Source organism: Palaemon carinicauda, chromosome 2 (assembly GCF_036898095.1).
Source record: "Palaemon carinicauda isolate YSFRI2023 chromosome 2, ASM3689809v2, whole genome shotgun sequence".
NCBI lineage: Eukaryota > Metazoa > Arthropoda > Malacostraca > Decapoda > Palaemonidae > Palaemon > Palaemon carinicauda.
Window position 1 is genome coordinate 66,707,741 of NC_090726.1, and position 23,442 is coordinate 66,731,182.

At 42.1% G+C, this 23,442-nt stretch overlaps 1 protein-coding gene across 2 annotated transcripts in view; it reads right to left on the bottom strand.

Moving 5' to 3' along the window:
- The window catches only part of LOC137625696 (fas-binding factor 1-like), a 247,161-nt gene that overhangs the window by 76,350 nt on the left and 147,369 nt on the right, over positions 1–23,442 (bottom strand). The gene's annotated exons all lie outside the window — the stretch shown is intronic.

Below are 23,442 nucleotides of genomic sequence, written 5' to 3' on the forward strand. Positions count from 1 at the left end.
AAAGTGACATATCAGGTTTGACTTGGAATAACTATACTCAGCTATGAGCTGTTACTCAGAGTTTATGCTTCAACTGACAAGGAATACAATTTAAACATAAAATAAATAATTTTTGGTGCAGTATGCACCAAAACCGGTCATACTTTTTTATTTTTGCATTGGACAAGCGTTGTTCTTAAGTTGCCACTTAGTATTAAATCTTATATTCCAATTTGTAAACATGTGTATGCATAAGGCAATGTTGGTCACTTGTTATGTATAATTTCATCATTGAAAAATGTTAGATTGTTAAAAAGAAGAAGAAAAAAAAAAACATTTCATGCTAAAATGATATTTCAGAACAATAATTGAATATGTTACTGTAGCACGAATCCATTTGTCAACGTGACTCAACGATAGTCAGTGAGACTAGTCTTTGAACTATCTGTCTGGATAGAAGGAAAGTGGGAAAGAGGGCGTCCAGATAAAAAATTTAAGCATGATAACAATTTATACATTTGGGATATGATTTCAAAGTTATTACTTATTTTTTGCTTATGTCGTTTAGGTGTATAAAACAAACGTTAGTTAGGATCATGATTTGAAAACTTGCAATTAATTATCACAAGTCATAGACTATAGCCAATGCTACTTATATAATTCTAGTCTCACAACAGGTTTCTTCAGTTTGAGAAAAAAATAAATAGGTGAGGTGGTGAGTTATCTTCACTATTAGAAATATAACTAATTCTATCTCTCTATTATTTTACTTTTACTTTACAAACACAAGCCCATAATCAGGTTAGACATGTTCAGCCACAGGTATTATTATTATTATCATTGTTATTATTATTATTATTATTATTATTATTATTATTATTATTATTATTACTACTAGCCAAGCTACAACCCTAGTTGGAAAAGAAAGATGCTATAAGCCCAAGGGCTCCAATAGGGAAAAATAGCCCAGTGAGGAAAGGAAATAAATAAATGATGAGAATAAATTAACAATATATCATTCTAAAAACAGCAACAGCGTCAAAACAGATATGTCCTATATAAACTGTTAACAACGTCAAAAACAGATATGTCATATACAAACTATAACAAGACTCATGTCAGCCTGGTCAACATAAAAACATTTGCTCCAACTTTGAACTTTTGAAGTTCTACTGATTCAACTACCCGATTAGGAAGATCATTCCACAACTTGGTAACAGCAGGAATAAAACTTCTAGAATACTGTGTAGTATTGAGCCTCAAGATGGAGAAGGCCTGGCTACTAGAATTAACTGCCTGCCTAGTATTACGAACAGGATAGAATTGTCCAGGGAGATCTGAATGTAAAGGATGGTCAGAGTTATGAAAAATCTTATGCAACATGCATAACGAACTAATTGAATGACGGTGCCAGAGAATAATATCGAGATCAGGAATAAGAAATTTAATAGACTGTAAGTTTCTGTCCAACAAATTAAGATGAGAATCAGCAGCTGAAGACCAGACAGGAGAACAATACTAAAAACAAGGTAGACAAAAAGAATTAAAACACTTCTTCAGAATAGATTGATCACCGAAAATCTTAAAAGACTTTCTCAATAAGCCAATTTTTGTGCAATTGAATAAGACACAGACATAATGTGTTTCTCAAAACTAAATTTGCTGTCAAGAATCACACCTAAAATTATAAAGATTCATACAAATTTAAAGAAACATTATCAATACTGAGATCTGGATGTTGAGGAGCCACCGTCCTTGACCTACTTACAATCATACTTTGAGTTTTGTTAGCATTCAACTTCATACCCCATAATTTGCATCATGCACTAATTTTAGCTAAATCTCTATTAAGGGATTCACCAACCCCAGATCTACATTCAGGGGATGGAATTGATGCAAAGAGAGTAGCATCATCTGCATATGCAACAAGCTAGTTTTCTAGGCCAAACCACATGTCATGTGTATATAGTATGAAAAGTAATGGGCCAAGAACACTACTCTGTGGAACACCGGATATCACATTCCTATACTCACTATGGGACCCATCAACAACAACTCTTTGAGATCTCTTACTTAAAAAATCAATAATAATGCTAAGAAACGACCCACTCACTCCCAACTGTTTGAGTTTGAAAACAAGGGCCTCATGATTAACACGGACAAAGGCAGCACTAAAATCAAGGCCAATCATACGAACTTCCTGACCACAATCAAGGGATTTCTGTACAGCATTGGAGATTGTAAGAAGGGCATCACATGCTCCAAGGCCTTTACGAAAACCAAATTGCAAACTAGGGAGTAGATGATTACCTTCAGCAAACCTATTAAGACGTTTTGCCAGAAGACGTTCTAAAACTTTAGATAACATGGGAGTTATGGAAATTGGGCGGTAATAAGTGGGACTTGAGCTACCACAAACACATTTACATAGAGGAGTAACATTACCAATTCTCCAACAAGTGCTAAAAGCTCCTCTTCTTGCTAACTTGCGCAAAATAACAGATAACTTTGGAGCTAAGAAATCTGCTGTCTTTATAAAAAAACAAAGGAAAAATATCATTTGGGTCTACACCTCCATAAGCATCAAAGTCCATCAACAGAGCTTTAATCTCACGAGATCGAAAAGCTAAACTAGTTAGTCTAGCCTCAGGAAAACAGGAATGAGGAAGTTCAAGTTTTTCATTACTCCGTTTACTGTCAAAAACATCAACCAAAAGGGTTGCCTTTTCCTTTGGACTGTGAGTGACTGAGCCATCTGGTTCAAGTAAAGGAGGAATTGTTGCATCTATACCAAAGAGTGCAGATTTAAGGGTAGACCACCAATTATGTTCCTGAGTTGTGCCAGAAAGGGTTTCTTTTATTGTTAAATTGTACTCCTTTTCAGTTGAGGCATAAACTCTCTGAGCAAAAGCTCGAAGCTGAGTATAGTTGTTCCAGGTCAAATCTGATCTGTTACCCTTCCAAAGATGATAGGCCTCCTGATTCTCCAAATAAGCACGTCTACAATCATCACTGAACCACGGTTTGTCCTTCACTCGGTATCTTAGCACACGAGATGGGATATGCTTATCAATTATGTTGACTAGATTCTCATTCAAAGGGACAACAGTATCTACACTACTATATAATTGTGACCAATTCAAGCACAAAAGATCATGCAAAATCCCATTCCAGTCTGCTTGGGATTTCATATAAATTTTACAAGAGTATGATATATCAGGGACATGCTGCTCAGTCTTCACTACTAATGAAATCAAGGCATGATCAGATGTCCCAACTGGAGAACCAACCTTACTTGTTATAACGCCAAGGGAGTCAGTGTATACAAGGCCCAAGCAATTACCAGACCTATGAGTAGCTTCATTTATGATTTGCTCACAGCCTGATTCAGAGGCAAAGTCTAAAGCTCTTAAGCCATGGCGATCGGAAGGAGAGATAGAACTTAACCACTCCCTATGGTGAGCATTAAAATCACCAATAAAGACAAAAGAAGCCTTTCTATCATCTTCTTGTATCTTAGCCATAATGGTAAGAAGACAATCGAAGATAGAATCATCTATGTCTGGATTCCAGTAGATCGAACACAAATAAAAGTTGTTATGCCTGCCACAAACTTTTATTACCTGAATCTCATGACATCCACATTGATAGCAGGACTTATGAGAAGCAGGGTACTCCGTCCTAATATACACCGCCATTCCCCTGGCCCTAGGGATGGCATCACGTTTCAACATTATTGGCTTCTTTAAACCAGTTATAAGGAGCTCAGATGAGTGCCTCATATTGAAAACCAAAGTTTCTGAGCACAAAAGAATATCATACTGTCTGGACGCAACTGTAAGGTCTTGGATATTTGCATGAAGACCACGAATATTGCAATATAAAAGACGACATTGACAAAATCTAGGACGTACTGGTCCCGGATTTCGCTCAATGTCTCCAGACAGCATAAGAATTAATAGAAATAAAAAAGAGACATCATACTTAAAAACTAGATTTACAAGAATTATAACAAAAACAATATGTACAGAATTAAAAAATAAAGTGATTGATGATACCCATAGACTATAGTAAAAAGTTGGAAAAACTGGTCAACATGGAGGAGCCAATACACCATGTGCAGATTCTATAGAAAAGCAGTAACAAAGTATCTTGAATCATAATAATAATAATAATAATAATATGTTATTTTCCTTAGTAAAATAAATTTTTGAATATACTTACCCGATGATCATGTAGCTGTCAACTCTGTTGCCCGACAGAAATCTAAGGTCGGGATACACCAGCGATCGCTATACAGGTGGGGGTGTACACAACAGCGCCATCTGTGAGCAGGTACTCAAGTACTTCTTGTCAACAAGAACTCAATTTTCTCCTCGGTCCACTGGTTCTCTATGGGGAGGAAGGGAGGGTCCTTAAATTCATGATCATCGGGTAAGTATATTCAAAAATTTATTTTACTAAGGAAAATAACATTTTTCAATATTAATCTTACCCGATGATCATGTAGCTGATTCACACCCAGGGTGGTGGGTGGAGACCAGCATACATGTTAACATTAGAAGCTAAGTATCCCGTATCTTATTTTAGCAGTTATTCAAAATAACAAACATAAAATAAATAAGTACCTGGTAAGGAAGTCGACTTGAACCATTACTCTGCCTTTTTAAGTACGTCTTCCTTACTGAGCCTAGCGATCCTCTTAGGATGCTGAGCGACACCTAGGTGCTGAAGTATGAAGGGCTGCAACCCGTACTAAAGGACCTCATCACAACCTCTAATCTAGGCGCTTCTCAAGAAAGAATTTGACCACCCGCCAAATCAACCAGGATGCGGAAGGCTTCTTAGCCTTCCGGACAACCCAGAAATATTTCAAGAGAAAGATTAAAAAGGTTCTGGAATTAGGGAATTGTAGTGGTGGAGCCCCCACCACTACTGCACTCGTTGCTACGAATGGTCCCAGAGTGTAGCAGTTCTCGTAAAGAGACTGGACATTCTTAAGATAAAAGACGCGAACACTGATTAGCTTTTCCAAAAGGTTGCGTCGAATATATTTTGCAGAGATCTATTTTGTTTAAAGGTCACGGAAGTTGTGACAGCTCTAACTTCGTGTGTCCTTACCTTCAGCCAAGCTTGGTCTTCCTCATTCAGAAGGGAATGAGCTTCTCGTATTAACAGTCTGAAAATAATAGGATAAAGAATTCTCTGACATAGGCAAAGATGAATTCTTAACTGAACACCATAAAGCTTCAGACGGGCCTCGTAAAGGTTTTTAAAATAGAACTTAAGAGCTCTTACAGGACATAATACTCTTTCTAGTTCATTTCCAACCATACGATAAGTTTGGCATAACGAACGATATTGGTCAAGGCCGAGAAGGCAGCTCGTGTTTGGCTAGAAAACCAAGATGTAGAACATGTAGCCGTTTCGGATGAATATCCGATGTTCTTGCTGAAGGCATGAATCTCACTGACTCTTTTAGCTGTGGTTAAGCATATCAGGAAAAGAGTCTTAAAGGTGAGATCTTTCAGGGAGGCTGATTGAAGTGGTTCGAACCTGTCTGACATAAGGAATCTTAGAACCACGTCTAAATTCCAACCAGGTGTAACCAAACGACGCTCCTTCGTGGTCTCAAAAGACTTAAGGAGGTCCTGTAGATCTTTATTGTTGGAAAGATCTAAGCCTCTGTGACGGAAGACTGATGCCAACATGCTTCTGTAACCCTTGAAAGTGGGAGCTGAAAGAGATCGCTCTTTCCTCAGATATAAGAGGAAGTCAGCTATTTGAGTTACAGAGGTACTGGTCGAGGATACGGATACTGACTTGCACCAGTTTAGGAAGATTTCCCACTTCGATTGGTAGACTCTAAGGGTGGATGTTCTCCTTGCTCTAACAATCGCTCTGGTTGCCTCCTTCGAAAAACCTCTAGTTCTCGAGAGTCTTTCGATACTCTGAAGGCAGTGAGACGAAGAGCGTGGAGGCCTTGGAGTACCTTCTTACGCGTGGCAGACGTAGCAGGTCTACCCTTAGGGGAAGAGTTCTGGGAACGTCTACTAGCCATCGAAGTACCTCGGTAAGTTATTCTCTCGCGGGCCAGAGGGAAGCAACTAGTGTCAACTTTGTCCCATCGTGAGAGGCGAACTTCTGCAGTACCTTGTTGACAATCTAGAACGGAGGGAATGCATATAGATCTAGATGAGACTAATCTAGTAGAAAGGCATCTAAAAGAACCACTGCTGGGTCCGGGATAGGTGAGCAAAGTATTGAGAGCCTCTTGGACATCGAGGTTGCGAAGAGATCTATGGTTGGCTGGCCCCAGGTGACCCAAAGTCTCTTGCATACATCTCTGTGGAGGGTCCAATATGTTGGAATTATTGTCCCTTCCTACTGAGACAATCTGCTAAGACATTCAAGTTGCCTTGGAAGAAACTTGTTACTCGTGAAAAGTCTAGACCTGTTGAACAGGAGAGGAGGTCACTAGCTAACTCGCACCATGTCAGAGAGTAGGTCCCTCCTTGCTAGGAGAAGAACATCAAAGCAGGGAGTTGTCCGTGTTCACCTCCACTACTTTGTCTTGAAGGAGAGACCTGAAGCTTTTCCAGGTCAGACGTACTGCCAGAAGCTTCTTGCAGTTAAAATGCATTGTCCTTTGACTCGAGTTCCACAATCCCGAGCATTCCCTACCGCCTAAGGTCGCAACCCCAGCCTACGTCCGATGCGTCTGAGAAGAGAACGTGGTTGGGAGTCTGAACAGTCAGGGGAAGACCCTATAAAAGGTTGATAAAGTCCTTTCATCAGGTTAGACCAGACTTATCTTCCGGAAACCGGGATCGAGACCGCTTCTAGCGTCTTGTCCTTTTCCAGTGAAGAGCTAGATGAAACCGAAGAGGACGGAGGTGTAGTCTTCCAAGTGACACCAATTGAACCACGGATGACAGTGTCTTAACCAGACTCATCCACAGCCTGACAGGGCCGTATTCCTTCTTCAGCATCTTCTGGATGGATAGCAGGGCTGGGGGTTGATCGTCTTGTTCAGCCATGTCCTCATCAGAGGGTTCCTCATCCGAAACTGATGAGGAAACGGCAACGGAGTGGGCAACGTCTGACTCGCTGAATCCGGTCGCACTGGTGGATGCGTGACGGAGCCAGACACAAGATCATGGTACTGCTGCACAGTCTGTGAACTGTCAACCATGGGGATGCGAGGAAGTACAGCGACAACCCGAAACTGTCTAGACTGTCTGGGTAGTGCAGACAACCCCTTATCGGGTTGCTGAGGTTGCCGCACTGCGTCACAACAAGTCACCTCTGCTGGTTGTTGAACGTCTTCCCAGTGACACACTGAACGTCCACAACCACCTCCGAGAGTAGCTTAACGTCAACGTGCGACTGGCAACCCACACTGGGTCGCACCGGTGGAGGAACCATCTCAACTGGCGGACGTGAGCAGGATACCTCAGCGTCAACAGGGCGTACAACCAACCGGTAGGAAGGTCGTTGGCAAGAAGGTTCTTCTCCGTAAAAAATCCTCTATCAAGGACTAAGCTTGGACTGCATGTCTTGCAACAAAGCCCAAGGTCTATGGGAGCAGGTGTGGCAACAGACGGGGTTAGCGACTGAAGCGGAACCATTTACCCTCCCTGGAAGCATGTTATGCTTTAATTAAAGTCCATAGGAGGCTAAGCAGCTTAAGGCTCCTCTCCAAATGACAGAGTCCTCAAGGGAATATCAGAAGGAGGGAGAACAGCACTTTCTCATCTACAGGAACCATGTCCGAGAAAAGCTAGGTTATCTCAGTGAGGGTTTCACTGGTGCAAAAGCAGCAGACCAGAAGGCAACGTTATGAAACTGCTTGACAGTCTGTGAACTGTCAAAAACTGAACAGTCAACCACAACAGGAGCGTGTGGACATACAGCACTGGTGTATTAGTAGCAGACCAGAAGGCAACGTCATGTAACTGTTTGACAGTCTGTGAGTTGGCAACAACCAAAGTTGTGTGGGGAAGCCTCAACTCCTGACTGACTAGTTTGCTGCGGGCGAGTGGCGGTAACCACAGTGTGTTGCGGAGGCTGACACACCGTGTCAAAACACGGCAGCTTGTGGTAGCTCACGCACGGCAACGGAGTGCTCCGTGTGTCTGTGGGAGTCATCATACATCTGGCAGGGTTGACTGTGCATGGGTGGAGGAGCTCTCACAACAAGAGTGTGGGAGCAGGAAGCCATGCCGGGCGCACAACCGTGGTAGGTGTAGGCCCACGGGTGCATCGTCAACCTTCTCCGCAGTCGGAGTGTGGGAGCTGGCAACAACAAAAGCGGAGTGTTGGTGCGTGGGAGGGACTGCCGTGGGTTGCGGAGCATGCCGCATGGGTTGCGGAGCATGCCGCATTGTGTCAAAACACGGCAGCTCTACAGCACCTTCCCACTGCTGATGCGGTAGCTCACGCATGTCAATGGAGGGTGCAGCATGAACATGCGTCTGGCAGGGTCGACTGCGCATCGGAGGTGGAGCTCTCACAGGTGGAGTGTGGGAGCAGGCAGCCGCAGTATCTGCTGAGCGCACAACCGTGGCAGGTTGTAGATTAACAGGTGCATTGTCAACCTTCCAGCACGATACTCCTGCATGAAGGAGCAAGCTGAGACTGTATAGTCTGCAGCATGGACCACTAGGGTCTATGAAAGACGGCAACAAACGGAGCTACTGTCCGTTGTGACTGAGGGTCTAAAACAGCTGGTGCGGCAACAGACGGAGTTACTGCCTGTTGCGGTACCACCTTGCCTCTCTTGGGAGGTGTGCAGTCGTCGGATGACTGGAGCGAGTCCGAACTGACCCAGTGGCTACACCTAGGCCGTTGGACTTGCGCGGAAGGGACCGACTTACACTAAAAAGCTGCAAGATTTGGTCCATGGTTTCTGCGAGAAACCTCTTCCGCAGACGAGGAATAAATGGGCTCTCTCGTCTTTGTGTGGGTGGGGTGATCACGTCGGCAACGTGTGTAGATACACCCGAAACCACGGAGGGAAACGTCTGTTCGTCGATCAAGACCTGTGGAACCCATAAGTCCTTCGACATTACTTCTCCCCTGGGCTTGGGAGCTTGTAAGAGGTATCGGACTAGGTGAACAACTGGCACGAACAGACGAACCCTCGAACGCAACACTGTAACACTTTGCGCATATCACTTTTGATTTTCTGTTTGCACTTATTTCACTGAACTCAAAACTTTAAGTGATTTGTACCTGAAACACGCAATCCTATCCTTCATTAAAAGGTAGTAATTGCGAAAACAGTTTTACAATGTAACAGAAAAACCTAATGAAAGATAAAGAATTCAGTGGCTGGAAAAGAGACTAAACACTAGATCAAATAAACTACGTTTAAAATCTCTCACCGCATAAAGCCTGGGAACAAGAATAAAACTCTAGAAACGTTTTACCTTCTTCCCCTATAGCGACTAGGGAGAAGAGTAAAAAACGAGAACAACGTTTCCCGCTTGAACGAAACGTTTATTCTCCTCTCTCTCCCTCCGTCTCTATCTCTCTCTCTCTCTCTCTTGACTTAGAACCTGAGAGATGAGCCCAATTATATATCGTTAAAACATATTATTTGTTAAAGGAAAAAAACTGAAAGGTTTCCCAAATAAAAAGTTCCTTTATTAGAATTAAAACCATTTAAGCTAAGAAAGAATGAACGAAACGCTAGAATCGGATTACTCTTACTGCAACGTGAAACCGTGAAATACTCTCTCTCTATCGTAACGATAGAGCGCATGTTGAACGTTCTGAACGTTAACAACTGCGGAGACTAAACTAAACGTTAGTTCATCTTTGAAAACAGTACGAGACTATCAAAGAAATTCTTTCAAACACATTAAAATTAAAATAGCATAAATTCTTAAAAGGAAATACGATATGACGGGCTCAATGTTAATTAACTTCGGTTCCAAGTAAGGACCGCCTACTATTAGGAAAGGTCGCATATAAACAAACATAAAAATTAATTTTTATAAGTTTATAATAAATGGAAAGTTAATCGAAGAGGCCTATAAATGGCGGAGAGATATAAAATAAATCTATAACTTTGTTAAGCAAAATTACCAAAAACCTAAACACACTTCCGTCTAAGGGAAGGGTCGGTCATTAAAAAGTGAAAGAGAGTCTATACTCTCTTCGTCACCAACACTTCCGTCTAAGGGAAGGGTCGGCCATTTAAAAGTGAAAGAGAGTCCATACTCTCTTCGTCACCATAATTAAATCTATCCAAAACGAGTTCAAGTTTTGAAATGAAGATAAAACCCCTGCATAGCGAAAGCTCAAAACTGGAATAGTGTACTTCACCAAAAAGTTGTGAAAACAAATCCAGTTAGGGACGGCATATTAGTAGGTCTTGCCGGTGGCACGACAGAGGAAAAATTAAGTTCTTGTTGACAAGAAGTACTTGAGTACCTGCTCACAGATGGCGCTGTTGTGTACACCCCCACCTGTATAGCGATCGCTGGCGTATCCCGACCTTAGATTTCTGTCGGGCAACAGAGTTGACAGCTACATGATCATCGGGTAAGATTAATATTGAAAAAATAATAATAATAGTAATAATAATAATGGGGATGATGATGATAGGATGACTCTGGAGTCTAGGCCTACGCTATTGACTTTATAGCTCTTCATCTTCTGTGGTTGTGCAGCGGGGTCTCTCACCTCCTGGGATGGTTTCTCAATTTTTCTCCTTCATTGTATCGTTTAGCCATCTATAAACAGTTGTTTCGTTGATGTTATGACGATTGGTTATATCAATTTTTGATAGAGAAACTGATGATAAGCTTAACTAGTTATAGTTATCCAGTAGCTGTTGGGTAGCTCTAACCATATTTGACAGATGACTTGCCACCATGAGACTACCAGTTGATTTCCGGTCAAACCTGGCCCACAACTACATCTCCGATACGTTCGTTATGTTAAACACATTACTATGGTGGCTAAAAAGTCAGATTCATTAGGTATTTAAGATTTTTTTCATTTTTACCATAATCGAAGATTGTGTTATTTTCCAAAATGGTGTAGCTGATGTTTTGATAAAAATATAGCATTAATAGTTTTAAACCAGCCTTAATGAACTGTATCTTTTATTGAGCTAAGTTTCAAAATGTTTCATCCTAGGAACCTAGCCTTATTAGGAATGTAAAGAATGTGAGAGTTGCCAGTTAGTGACTTTCAAACGAAAATCACTGAAATCAGGTATCATAAATTTTGCTGCACACTGGACAACCCAGGAATTTAGGTGGTGGAATAACCTTAAATCTGCACTCTATGGTATGGACTTAACAGGTTTTACTTTACTGAAAACAGACAGCTCTGTCCCTCACTGTTGAATGGAAAAGGCAACCCTTTTGGCTGATGTGTTTCATAGAAAGCAGAGTAAGGAGAAACTAGATCATCCTCATTCCTATTTTCCTGAGGCTGAAATAACTAGCTTAGCTTTTGGGTTCTGTGAAATTAAAACACTCTTGATGGATTTTGATGCTTATGGAGATGTAGGCCAAAACAGTATTTTTCCTTTTGAATTTTACAAGGAGAGCTTATTTCTTATTTCCTAAGTTGACTGTTACTTTCCATAAGTTAGTAAGATGAGTTCTTTTTCAACTTTTTGGAGAATTGGTAATGTTACTCCATGTGTTTAACAAAGCACTATACTTGCTAATTACAGCCCAATTTCCAACTCCCATATTATCTAAAGTTTTTGAACATTTTGGAAAAACATCTAAATGGGTATGCTGTTCCCTAGTTTACAATTTTGCTATTGCAAAGGATATCCGGGTGTATCAAGACTTGAAGATAGGCATCTTTCAGATCGGTTGAAATCATCCAACCCTTTGCCAACTGATGCAAGAACAAACTGGACAGTCTTCCTCCAAAAGGAAGACTTTGCCATGAAGGTGTTTAACACCAAAAGATCTATTATGGGATGCCAGGTCCCTGAAGCCTTCAAAACCACAAGTATCATTGAATAGAAACCATGAGTAGGGAGAGCTAGCTCTATGGCATTCCTCTTCACATCAGCTAACAGCTCGCTCTTTAAAGTCTGTCCCTTGATGGAACTGGGGGCATAGCTGTCAAAGCTGAGAGAACAAGTAAAAATGTTATTTTCCTTAGTAAAATAAATTTTTGAATATACTTACCCGATGATCATGTAGCTGTCAACTCTGTTGCCCGACAGAAATCTAAGGTCGGGATACGCCAGCGATCGCTATACAGGTGGGGGTGTACACAACAGCGCCATCTGTGAGCAGGTACTCAAGTACTTCTTGTCAACAAGAACTCAATTTTCTCCTCGGTCCACTGGTTCTCTATGGGGAGGAAGGGAGGGTCCTTAAATTCATGATCATCGGGTAAGTATATTCAAAAATTTATTTTACTAAGGAAAATAACATTTTTCAATATTAATCTTACCCGATGATCATGTAGCTGATTCACACCCAGGGTGGTGGGTGGAGACCAGCATACATGTTAACATTAGAAGCTAAGTATCCCGTATCTTATTTTAGCAGTTATTCAAAATAACAAACATAAAATAAATAAGTACCTGGTAAGGAAGTCGACTTGAACCATTACTCTGCCTTTTTAAGTACGTCTTCCTTACTGAGCCTAGCGATCCTCTTAGGATGCTGAGCGACTCCTAGGTGCTGAAGTATGAAGGGCTGCAACCCATACTAAAGGACCTCATCACAACCTCTAATCTAGGCGCTTCTCAAGAAAGAATTTGACCACCCGCCAAATCAACCAGGATGCGGAAGGCTTCTTAGCCTTCCGGACAACCCAGAAATATTTCAAGAGAAAGATTAAAAAGGTTCTGGAATTAGGGAATTGTAGTGGTGGAGCCCCCACCACTACTGCACTCGTTGCTACGAATGGTCCCAGAGTGTAGCAGTTCTCGTAAAGAGACTGGACATTCTTAAGATAAAATTCGCGAACACTGATTAGCTTTTCCAAAAGGTTGCGTCGAATATATTTTGCAGAGATCTATTTTGTTTAAAGGTCACGGAAGTTGTGACAGCTCTAACTTCGTGTGTCCTTACCTTCAGCCAAGCTTGGTCTTCCTCATTCAGAAGGGAATGAGCTTCTCGTATTAACAGTCTGAAAATAATAGGATAAAGAATTCTCTGACATAGGCAAAGATGAATTCTTAACTGAACACCATAAAGCTTCAGACGGGCCTCGTAAAGGTTTTTAAAATAGAACTTAAGAGCTCTTACAGGACATAATACTCTTTCTAGTTCATTTCCAACCATACGATAAGTTTGGCATAACGAACGATATTGGTCAAGGCCGAGAAGGCAGCTCGTGTTTGGCTAGAAAACCAAGATGTAGAACATGTAGCCGTTTCGGATGAAAATCCGATGTTCTTGCTGAAGGCATGAATCTCACTGACTCTTTTAGCTGTGGTTAAGCATATCAGGAAAAGAGTCTTAAAGGTGAGATCTTTCAGGGAGGCTGATTGAAGTGGTTCGAACCTGTCTAACATAAGGAATCTTAGAACCACGTCTAAATTCCAACCAGGTGTAACCAAACGACGCTCCTTCGTGGTCTCAAAAGACTTAAGGAGGTCCTGTAGATCTTTATTGTTGGAAAGATCTAAGCCTCTGTGACGGAAGACTGATGCCAACATGCTTCTGTAACCCTTGAAAGTGGGAGCTGAAAGAGATCGCTCTTTCCTCAGATATAAGAGGAAGTCAGCTATTTGAGTTACAGAGGTACTGGTCGAGGATACGGATACTGACTTGCACCAGTTTAGGAAGATTTCCCACTTCGATTGGTAGACTCTAAGGGTGGATGTTCTCCTTGCTCTAACAATCGCTCTGGTTGCCTCCTTCGAAAAACCTCTAGTTCTCGAGAGTCTTTCGATACTCTGAAGGCAGTGAGACGAAGAGCGTGGAGGCCTTGGAGTACCTTCTTACGCGTGGCAGACGTAGCAGGTCCACCCTTAGGGGAAGAGTTCTGGGAACGTCTACTAGCCATCGAAGTACCTCGGTAAGTTATTCTCTCGCGGGCCAGAGGGAAGCAACTAGTGTCAACTTTGTCCCATCGTGAGAGGCGAACTTCTGCAGTACCTTGTTGACAATCTAGAACGGAGGGAATGCATATAGATCTAGATGAGACTAATCTAGTAGAAAGGCATCTAAAAGAACCACTGCTGGGTCCGGGATAGGTGAGCAAAGTATTGAGAGCCTCTTGGACATCGAGGTTGCGAAGAGATCTATGGTTGGCTGGCCCCAGGTGACCCAAAGTCTCTTGCATACATCTCTGTGGAGGGTCCAATATGTTGGAATTATTGTCCCTTCCTACTGAGACAATCTGCTAAGACATTCAAGTTGCCTTGGAAGAAACTTGTTACTCGTGAAAAGTCTAGACCTGTTGAACAGGAGAGGAGGTCACTAGCTAACTCGCACCATGTCAGAGAGTAGGTCCCTCCTTGCTAGGAGAAGAACATCAAAGCAGGGAGTTGTCTGTGTTGACCTCCACTACTTTGTCTTGAAGGAGAGACCTGAAGCTTTTCCAGGTCAGACGTACTGCCAGAAGCTTCTTGCAGTTAAAATGCATTGTCCTTTGACTCGAGTTCCACAATCCCGAGCATTCCCTACCGCCTAAGGTCGCAACCCCAGCCTACGTCCGATGCGTCTGAGAAGAGAACGTGGTTGGGAGTCTGAACAGTCAGGGGAAGACCCTATAAAAGGTTGATAAAGTCCTTTCATCAGGTTAGACCAGACTTATCTTCCGGAAACCGGGATCGAGACCGCTTCTAGCGTCTTGTCCTTTTCCAGTGAAGAGCTAGATGAAACCGAAGAGGACGGAGGTGTAGTCTTCCAAGTGACACCAATTGAACCACGGATGACAGTGTCTTAACCAGACTCATCCACAGCCTGACAGGGCCGTATTCCTTCTTCAGCATCTTCTGGATGGATAGCAGGGCTGGGGGTTGATCGTCTTGTTCAGCCATGTCCTCATCAGAGGGTTCCTCATCCGAAACTGATGAGGAAACGGCAACGGAGTGGGCAACGTCTGACTCGCTGAATCCGGTCGCACTGGTGGATGCGTGACGGAGCCGGACACAAGATCATGGTACTGCTGCACAGTCTGTGAACTGTCAACCATGGGGATGCGAGGAAGTACAGCGACAACCCGAAACTGTCTAGACTGTCTGGGTAGTGCAGACAACCCCTTATCGGGTTGCTGAGGTTGCCGCACTGCGTCACAACAAGTCACCTCTGCTGGTTGTTGAACGTCTTCCCAGTGACACACTGAACGTCCACAACCACCTCCGAGAGTAGCTTAACGTCAACGTGCGACTGGCAACCCACACTGGGTCGCACCGGTGGAGGAACCATCTCAACTGCGGGCGTGAGCAGGATACCTCAGCGTCAACAGGGCGTACAACCAACCGGTAGGAAGGTCGTTGGCAAGAAGGTTCTTCTCCGTAAAAAATCCTCTATCAAGGACTAAGCTTGGACTGCATGTCTTGCAACAAAGCCCAAGGTCTATGGGAGCAGGTGTGGCAACAGACGGGGTTAGCGACTGAAGCGGAACCATTTACCCTCCCTGGAAGCATGTTATGCTTTAATTAAAGTCCATAGGAGGCTAAACAGCTTAAGGCTCCTCTCCAAATGACAGAGTCCTCAAGGGAATATCAGAAGGAGGGAGAACAGCACTTTCTCATCTACAGGAACCATGTCCGAGAAAAGCTAGGTTATCTCAGTGAGGGTTTCACTGGTGCAAAAGCAGCAGACCAGAAGGCAACGTTATGAAACTGCTTGACAGTCTGTGAACTGTCAAAAACTGAACAGTCAACCACAACAGGAGCGTGAGGACATACAGCACTGGTGTATTAGTAGCAGACCAGAAGGCAACGTCATGTAACTGTTTGACAGTCTGTGAGTTGGCAACAACCAAAGTTGTGTGGGGAAGCCTCAACTCCTGACTGACTAGTTTGCTGCGGGCGAGTGGCGGTAACCACAGTGTGTTGCGGAGGCTGACACACCGTGTCAAAACACGGCAGCTTGTGGTAGCTCACGCACGGCAACGGAGTGCTCCGTGTGTCTGTGGGAGTCATCATACATCTGGCAGGGTTGACTGTGCATGGGTGGAGGAGCTCTCACAACAAGAGTGTGGGAGCAGGAAGCCATGCCGGGCGCACAACCGTGGTAGGTGTAGGCCCACGGGTGCATCGTCAACCTTCTCCGCAGTCGGAGTGTGGGAGCTGGCAACAACAAAAGCGGAGTGTTGGTGCGTGGGAGGGACTGCCGTGGGTTGCGGAGCATGCCGTATGGGATGCGGAGCATGCCGCATGAGTTGCGGAGCATGCCGCATTGTGTCAAAACACGGCAGCTCTACAGCACCTTCCCACTGCTGATGCGGTAGCTCACGCATGTCAATGGAGGGTGCAGCATGAACATGCGTCTGGCAGGGTCGACTGCGCATCGGAGGTGGAGCTCTCACAGGTGGAGTGTGGGAGCAGGCAGCCGCAGTATCTGCTGAGCGCACAACCGTGGCAGGTTGTAGATTAACAGGTGCATTGTCAACCTTCCAGCACGATACTCCTGCATGAAGGAGCAAGCTGAGACTGTATAGTCTGCAGCATGGACCACTAGGGTCTATGAAAGACGGCAACAAACGGAGCTACTGTCCGTTGTGACTGAGGGTCTAAAACAGCTGGTGCGGCAACAGACGGAGTTACTGCCTGTTGCGGTACCACCTTGCCTCTCTTGGGAGGTGTGCAGTCGTCGGATGACTGGAGCGAGTCCGAACTGACCCAGTGGCTACACCTAGGCCGTTGGACTTGCGCGGAAGGGACCGACTTGCACTAAAAAGCTGCAAGATTTGGTCCATGGTTTCTGCGAGAAACCTCTTCCGCAGACGAGGAATAAATGGGCTCTCTCGTCTTTGTGTGGGTGGGGTGATCACGTCGGCAACGTGTGTAGATACACCCGAAACCACGGAGGGAAACGTCTGTTCGTCGATCAAGACCTGTGGAACCCATAAGTCCTTCGACATTACTTCTCCCCTGGGCTTGGGAGCTTGTAAGAGGTATCGGACTAGGTGAACAACTGGCACGAACAGACGAACCCTCGAACGCAACACTGTAACACTTTGCGCATATCACTTTATCACTTTTGATTTTCTGTTTGCACTTATTTCACTGAACTCGAAACTTTAAGTGATTTGTACCTGACACACGCAATCCTATCCTTCATTAAAAGGTAGTAATTGCGAAAACAGTTTTACAATGTAACAGAAAAACCTAATGAAAGATAAAGAATTCAGTGGCTGGAAAAGAGACTAAACACTAGATCAAATAAACTACGTTTAAAATCTCTCACCGCATAAAGCCTGGGAACAAGAATAAAACTCTAGAAACGTTTTACCTTCTTCCCCTATAGCGACTAGGGAGAAGAGTAAAAAACGAGAACAACGTTTCCCGCTTGAACGAAACGTTTATTCTCCTCTCTCTCCCTCCGTCTCTATCTCTCTCTCTCTCTCTCTTGACTTAGAACCTGAGAGATGAGCCCAATTATATATCGTTAAAACATATTATTTGTTAAAGGAAAAAAACTGAAAGGTTTCCCAAATAAAAAGTTCCTTTATTAGAATTAAAACCATTTAAGCTAAGAAAGAATGAACGAAACGCTAGAATCGGATTACTCTTACTGCAACGTGAAACCGTGAAATACTCTCTCTCTATCGTAACGATAGAGCGCATGTTGAACGTTCTGAACGTTAACAACTGCGGAGACTAAACTAAACGTTAGTTCATCTTTGAAAACAGTACGAGACTATCAAAGAAATTCTTTCAAAAACATTAAAATTAAAATAGCATAAATTCTTAAAAGGAAATACGATATGACGGGCTCAATGTTAATTAACTTCGGTTCCAAGTAAGGACCGCCTACTATTAGGAAAGGTCGCATATAAACAAACATAAAAATTAATTTTTATAAGTTTATAATAAATGGAAAGTTAATCGAAGAGGCCTATAAATGGCGGAGAGATATAAAATAAATCTATAACTTTGTTAAGCAAAATTACCAAAAACCTAAACACACTTCCGTCTAAGGGAAGGGTCGGTCATTAAAAAGTGAAAGAGAGTCTATACTCTCTTCGTCACCAACACTTCCGTCTAAGGGAAGGGTCGGCCATTTAAAAGTGAAAGAGAGTCCATACTCTCTTCGTCACCATAATTAAATCTATCCAAAACGAGTTCAAGTTTTGAAATGAATATAAAACCCCTGCATAGCGAAAGCTCAAAACTGGAATAGTGTACTTCACCAAAAAGTTGTGAAAACAAATCCAGTTAGGGACGGCGTATTAGTAGGTCTTGCCGGTGGCACGACAGAGGAAAAATTGAGTTCTTGTTGACAAGAAGTACTTGAGTACCTGCTCACAGATGGCGCTGTTGTGTACACCCCCACCTGTATAGCGATCGCTGGCGTATCCCGACCTTAGATTTCTGTTGGGCAACAGAGTTGACAGCTACATGATCATCGGGTAAGATTAATATTGAAAAAGAGGAAGTTTTGATGCAAACGGGATCCAGTAACCTGATTTTAAAATCCCACCACTCACTGGTCCGCTTCTCTCTGATGCTAAGCTGGGCAATGGTGCAAGAGTCAGGCCCCAACAGGCTCCTCCAGACGAGGTAACGACTCACATTCCCAAAAACCCCTGCTTCCACGAGAGGAAGCAGAAGATAATCTCTTATTGCAACTTCCTTCTGGCTTTACATGAAAGCCAAGATGGTCTATTTCATCTACTAGAAAATAACCCTGACAAGAAAGTGGAAGGACTGGAAGACCGAGATATAGAGCCCACCAAAGGAGAGCCAACAGCAGCAAGGGTCGAAGAAGAGTGACAAACCCATTCGAAGAAGAGGGACAAACCCAGTCGAAGAAGAGGGATAAACCCAGTCGAAAAAGAAGAGGGATAAACCCAGTCGAAGAAGAAGAGGGACAAATCCTTCCAAAACAAGCCTTATGTTTAACCCTAGGACAGCACTTCCAACAATACCTAACTGTCAAAAAGGAGTTCCGAGAAAGCAAAAGAGGCCAAGAGTCAAGACAGTTGATGAACTGCGACAGAGGAAGGCAGAAGAGAAAAATTAATCTCTGATACCTTACAGAGACCAAAAAGACCTGCAGACTGGACGCAGTAAAATTTTGACAAACCGAAGATGGGGAGCTTGAGGAGCAGAATATCTAAAGCAAGGGAGCATCTAGAGGAACAAACCCTGAGTCTTTGATATACAGTATCTTAAAAGGCTGCCCAAAAGCCACATATTTAAGGATTGGGTTTCCTGCAAAAAGCTGAGAACAAATTCCATAGACTGCATATCCTCCAGAGGAATAGGAATTGAAGACTTCTGCAAAGGTAAAACCCCACCTAAAAGACATTCAAACTCCAAGTTCGATGTGAGGGTTTGTCAAAGCACGAATCATCTGCAACTCAATAAAGTCCCTTTCAGAACTTGAGGGGAGAAGAAAAACTTTTCATAGTTGACTAACTTAACTACTTTAGTAGAGATGTCTGATCTAACTTGCTCCAATCTCTTTGGATAAGGAAAACATAACAGAGTACGTAACTGAGACAGGCCATCCAAAAACTGCTTCAGTAAGACATCGAGAGGAGGGGGGGGGGGGGGGGGGGGCTGGACTTTTGGTTTATTTTGAGGGAGAAATCCTAGGACTAAATCAAATATCTTCCTAAACTCTATATCCTGATCCTCGTTTAGGGGATCCCTGAAATCTAAACTTCTCGATCTAACCTCCTTATCCCCTCCTTAATCTAAATCGGACCTATAAATCTGGCCTCTTTCTGCCACTTGGTTAAGAATTAATGACTAAATATTTTAGGTCTAACACTTATTCCTAAGCAAAAAGTTCACCTGAGTGCTCTTTGGCACTACTAAAGGAACACCAGGGGATCTGTAAGGTAATTTACTGTCAGGCACCCACCTGGACCTGTTCTCCCCTAGGTTTACGCCATGTCAGGGTTCGCACCTTTATCTTGGGTACTGTTGACAAGTACCTGATGGTGAGATGGAATGGAATTAGCAACGTTATTAGATATTTGATTAAAAGCTAATTCTAATTTTTTGGTCAACTTATTAAACTTAACAGCTATATCCTTGGAGTGTCCTTTGGAGAAGGGCACTCCAAAATCAAACCATTGCTCTTTAGTCTTGGGTAGTGCCATAGCTTCTGTACCATGGTCTTCCACTGTCTTGGTTTAGAGTTCTCTTGCTTGAGGGTACACTCGGGTACACTATTCTTATTTCATTGTTCTTCCTCTTGGTTTTTTGAAATGGTGTGTTGGGGAGGCTTAATAGAAGAGCCATGGATGTCTGGTGGTTTATCAAGAGGTTGTCTTTTCCTTACTGGTTTCTTTATCTTTTCAAAACCATCCTTACTCTCCTCCCTTTAGTTGAAGTGGCTATCCAGGAGGGTATTTAGCCTTGCATGGTGTATCAGCTCTGCCACGATCAGTTTTTCCAACCTTTTATCTGTAGTCTATGGGTTTTATCAATCACTTTATTTATATTTCTGTACATATTGTTTTTGTTATCATCATTGTTAATTTAGTTTGCAAGTATAATAACTCTTTTTTATTGCCATTAATATTTATCCTGTCCAGAGACATTGATCAAAATCCGGAACCGATATGTCCTAGACTTCGTCAGTGCCATCTACTGTATTGCGTTATTCATGGTCTGCATGCATATATTCAAGTTGTGTCCAGACAGTATGATATTCTTTTGTGCTCATAAACTTTGGTTCCAAATATGAGCCATTCATCAGAGCTCCTTATAACTGGCTTTAAGAAGCCAATAATTTTGAAACACAATCCTATTCCTAGGACTAGGAGAATGGCGGTGTATATCATGAATAAGTAGTCTGGTTATCATAAGTCCTGCTATGAATGTGGATGTCCTGAGATTCAGGTAATCAAAGGTTGTGGCAAGTATAACAACTTCTATTTGTGTTCGATCTACTGGAATCCAGATATGGATGATTCTATCTTTCATTGTCTTATTACCATTATGGTTATGATACAAGAAGATGATAGAAATGCATCTTTTGTTTTTGTTGGTTATTTTAATGCTTACCATAGGGAATGTTTAAATTCTGTTTCTCCTACTGATCGCCATGATTTCAGAGCTTTAGACTTTGCCTCTGAATCAGGCTGTGAACAAATCATAAGTCAAGCTACTCACAGGTCTAGTTACTGCTTGGACCTCGTATACACCGACTGCCCTGGTGGTATTACAAGTAAAGCCTGTTCTCGAGTTGGGACAGTTGATCATGCCTTGATTTCATTAGTAGTAGTGAAGACTGAATAGCCTGTTTCTCATGTGTCATACTCATGTATGATTTATATAAAATATCAAGCAAACTGGAATGCCATTTTGAGTGATCTTTTGGTCTTGAATTGGTTACAATTGTATAATAGTGTTGAGCCTGTTGTTCCTTTGAATGAGAATCTAGTCAACATAATTGGTAGGCGTATCCCTTCTCATGTGTTAAGGTACCGAGTGAAAGACAAAACCAGGTTCAATGATGATAGTAGACGTGCTTATTTGGAAAAGAAGGAGGCCTATCATCTTTAAAAGGATAACAGATCAGATTTGACTTGGAAAAACTATACTCAGCTTAAAGCTTTTGCTCAGAGTTTATGCTTCAACTGAAATAGAATACAATTCAGCCATAAAAGAAACCCTTTCCGGTGCAACACAAGAACATAAGTGGTAAGCAACCCTTAAATCTACACTTTTTGGTGTAGACATAACGGCTTCTCCTTTATTTAAACCAGATAGCTCTGTAACTCACTGTCCAAAAGGAAAAGGCAACCCTTTTGATTGATGTGTTTGACAGTAAGCAAAGTAATGAGAAACTTGATCTTCCTCATTCCTGTTTTCCTGAGGCTAAATAAACTAGTTTAGCTTTTTGATTTTGTGAAATTAAAGCTCTGTTAATGGAACTTGATGATTATGGAGGTGTAGACCCAAATGGTATTTTTCCTTTGTTTTTTATAGACTACATATTTGTTCGCTCGAAAGTTATCTGCTATTTTGTGCAAGTTAGCAAAAAGACATTCTTTTAGCCCTTGTTGGAAAATTGGTAATGTTACTCCATTAAGCAAATGCATTTGGGGTAGCTCAAGTCCTGATAATTACTGCCCAATTGAATCGACTGAATTTCAAAAATTCAAACTTGCAGCAAATGTTTCTATGTTGAACAGGCTGGCATAAGTCTCTTTTTATAAATTATATATGGAAGATCTGTTTTAATGTTGTTACTATTCTTAAAATATTTCATTTTAATTGTTCATTACTTCTCATATAGTTTATTTATTTCCTTATTTCCTTTCCTCACTGAGCTATTTTTTCCCCGTTGGAGCCCTTAGGCTAACAGGATCCTGCTTTTCCAACTAGGGTTTTAGCTTAGCTAATAATAATAATAATAATAATAATAATAATAATAATAATAATAATAATAATAACTTCTGCCAACAAGAACATTCTAAAGAATTAAACCTTAACTATCTAGCAGACGAGCCAACAAGCAAAACAACCGATTGAAAAGGATCGTAATACCTTGTAACCGAGGGATAAGGACCGGAGGCTCCAAAACACAGGTACAGTAAATATTCATTACCTGTGGACTTTTCCTTTTCTTTGAAAGTCCCTTTTCGCTGCAATGACTTTTGGTGCTTGACGTAAGCAGTAATTTTACTTTCAGGGTAGGAACAACACAATGTGCAGCAGGAGGAAAGATTATAAACCTTACTACTGCAACTGGCACAACTTTCTTGGGGGCATATTCCTTATAATTCATGTGAATCCCAAAGGAAGGGCAGCTCCTGACAGGGTCGGATGGAGGAATCGCCAATGGATCTTGACACTCCATAAAGAAGAATAATTCAGGTTGCACAACAAAAGACTACCGGATTATCGGCAATTCAACAAGATTAAACACATCGCAACTAACACTGGTAATAGTTATAAAAGACACCCATAAACACATGACTGAAGGAGCTATGGGCAAAGAAAGGTAATTAAAATTTAAAAGTGGCCGCTCGAAAACATCTGATGAGAGAGATGATTGAACTCTCGTTCTCGGTTCAGCCGTCAGTGTTGCCTACGGCATTACAGGATAGGAGGTATCAGGGTTGTCAATATGGTAAAAATTTAGGTGGGTTTTGGGGATTCAGGGTTTGATAAATTATCCTAAGGTAATGTTTATCAGTAAGGTGGATTATTGACACCAATGATTCTCATTTGTATATACTCATAGGTCTTACTAAAAGAATCTATGCTTAAATGTAAGTAAATAAAGAGGGGGAAGGTAAAGCATAGAATATAGGAAAGCTAGATGTGAGATGACTAAACTGAAATGATAAAAGCTATGCACCTGCATGTTGAAG